This window comes from Cricetulus griseus, chromosome 9 (assembly GCF_003668045.3).
Source record: "Cricetulus griseus strain 17A/GY chromosome 9, alternate assembly CriGri-PICRH-1.0, whole genome shotgun sequence".
Lineage (NCBI taxonomy): Eukaryota > Metazoa > Chordata > Mammalia > Rodentia > Cricetidae > Cricetulus > Cricetulus griseus.
This window is the reverse complement of record NC_048602.1, coordinates 12,946,977-12,950,005: the sequence shown is the minus strand read 5'-3', so window position 1 is coordinate 12,950,005 and position 3,029 is coordinate 12,946,977. Positions and strand designations below refer to the sequence as shown.

At 36.0% G+C, this 3,029-nt stretch overlaps 1 pseudogene; it reads left to right on the top strand.

Moving 5' to 3' along the window:
- The first annotated feature begins 1,191 nt into the window (after positions 1–1,191).
- The window catches only part of LOC118239317, a 20,309-nt pseudogene continuing 18,471 nt past the window's right edge, over positions 1,192–3,029 (top strand).

Genomic DNA, 3,029 nt, shown 5'->3' with positions numbered 1-3,029 from the left:
TCAAAATAAACTTGAGAAACAATGGAATCACTTGGATAAATGCAAAACTGTGAAACAGTGGAATTTTATATTGGAATATGGAAACCAAAGGGAATTCCTTTTTTGGAGACATTGGTGAGGCATCAATTTCCCACTGTACCATGGCTGTGGACGTATATTACTTACCCAGTGTGAGAAATGCTTTCAGCTGTGGCTACCTCTCATATCCCATCCTCTATTTCAAATACAGGTGTCAGTTTTGTTTTAATTAATGATCACAATCAATTTAAAATGGCTGCGCAAAGTATAAAGCAGGTTGCTGAAGTCACAAACCCAGGTGGTAGAGATAATGACCATCTGCTAGAAAAACAGATCCTCCAAAGGCATGAAAGGAAAAACTAAGGGTTGGTCAGTCTGAAAAAGTTCATGGTTTTTGCATCCCTGTCGTGGATCAAGGCACGAACTGAGGACATTTTAAAGCTGTGTTCCAGTCTCTGAGTGTGGTAGCATGGGATGAAGGGGCTTTGTCTTACACACAGAATAGTGTCAGGAAGGTAAAACTTGAAGATAAATTTCTTGAAAGGATCCATAAAGAGGATTGACAGATGGCTTGTTTCCAGGTAAATGTATGCACAAGGATGTGACAGGTTGCCAGTGGACAGAGAAATGCTTCATTTGCTGAGCTCAGCATTCTCTGTTGTTCCTCATGGTATGAAATCTGATTTAATGTTTTATTTTATTTTCAGTAGAAACTCACGATTATCACTGTCATTTTTCGTGCACTATCCTGCTTTTCACTCTTCCCTCTCTCTTATTTCCTAGTATTACTTAGCTTCATCAATGCACACCTTGAATGATTTATAACATTTCTGATATTAGAGATGAATTTTGATACTCAATTCCTACTGAAGATAATTTCAGATATTATTTATTACTGATAAAGAGCATATATTTCATGACTATTTTAGATGTTGGTCACTTGATCTCTGTTAACATATAATATTTGAAAATTGCTGATTGATTACCTATAACACAGCAAGTTCTTTAATTGAATAATCTTTCCTTTGGGGCAAAGAACACTTCAACCCATCTTCACAAGCAGAAACAATTTTCTTTCAGAGTCTGTTGACTTTCAAGGACGTGGCCATCAATTTCTCCAAGCAGGAATGGGAATTCCTGAATACATCACAGAGGGAATTGTACAGACACGTCATGTTGGAGAATTACAGCAACTTGGTTTCTGTAGGTGAGAATACATTATTTTCTGATTGCTGCCTAGATCTAGGAATGTTTAACAACTGGTATTAGTATTTTGATTGTTTTCTATGAATGAATCCAATCTCCTAATTATTCCTAGGTATTAGTGAGTGTAATGTTTACTGCAACTTTTCTTATATCATTTTAAATGGTCTTGTAATATGGGGTAACTCATAACTCATTCACATATGATGAATTGTGAATTGATTAATTCAGTAGCAGTAATGTGTAAATGTACTTTGAATCCAACGGTTTTCTATTTGTTATTGTGTAGTGTAAAGGAACTGGAAGGTTTAAAAAATTAAAATCAATTTTTTAAAAGTTTACACAAGCTGTTTTGTGGTGGCTCACGCCTTTAATCACAGCACTCAGGAGGCAGAGGCAGGAAGATCTCCATGATTTCAAGAACATCTTGGTCTACAAGAGCTAGTTCCGCAGAGCCTTCAAAGACACAGAAAAACCCTGTCTTGAAATCTACGACCCACAGAATAGTTTCCAACACCTGGCAAGTATGTACTAATAAGACTTCACATCTGGTTCTCTTCTTATGTTCTTTATTGTTCACTGAGTACAAGCCTATGTTACACTCCAACTCTTTTCCACATTATGTAAAGATATTATCTCATGTCTCTTCTAATTCATAGGCCTTTCTGAATCAAAACCAGAGCTAGTCACCTGCCTTGAAGAAAACAAAGAACCCTGGATTATGAATATAGATGAAGCAGAAGGCCTGGAACCAGGTAAGATGAAAGGGAACAATGGTTCATGTGTGGAATACAAAACAAGGAACAAACAACAGCAGCAAAGGGATTATCCTGCTCCTTACTAGAAGTGATGCTGAGTCTTTCTTTTAGAATTGTGTACTAGGATCCAGCACACAGATGATTTTACATGGTTTACATTAATTTCATCAGAATAGCGATTATATAAAATTTAGTATGCCAATAACAATTGTCACAGTATGTGTGGTTTCATTTTGTGTGCCAATATGAGTTTGAACTTTTCCAATGTATGTCAGTGATAAATGGATAACTTATACTAGTGTTTTTATATATTTTTGAACATTTTAATATTATATCTGGACCAGTTCATTTTTCTTTCATTTGCTTCCTTGTGCACCAACACTTTATTACCCTAAACCAATGTAATGATTCCCCAAACCATTTTATTCTCTCTATCAAAAAACAATCATAAAATACATAAAAATAGAGGAATATTTTTGCTGGCCAAGTGTTGTGGAAGACAAGACTTTAAATATGGTTGCTATACTCTGTGGTTATGCAGCTGAAAATCAAAGTTTTGTTTTCCTGGAAGCTAGGGACCACCCATGTTCTTGTGAAAGATTTATGACTTTTGATCTACTTTCAATGAACATGTTGAGATTTTGGTTGTCTTGAGCTTGTGTGGGTTTTGGCCTTGCTGTCACAGACTTGGTAATTGTATGTTCATTGGTCGTATATTGTTTGTAAACTTCTGCTTCACTAGAGTCAGTTACTGTTTCTTTACTTTATGTTCTGTCTGAATCCAATTATTTGTTCATAGGTGCCTCCACCCTGATGGGAGGGGTAAGATAAAAGAATCCCAGATAGGGCTTAGTTCTCCAAAATCTCAATATTAAGTTTCTATAGTGAAAGATGAGTGAGACACCAACCTATGGGATCAGCAATATACTTTTACTTTAACACCATGTTCATTAAGTGGAATAATAATAGTTTTTATGTAGTGCCCATGCTAGCTTAGTCTCAGTTTTTTGGCTCTAAAGCAGGGTCACATATGGGTTCCAACAATGGAGA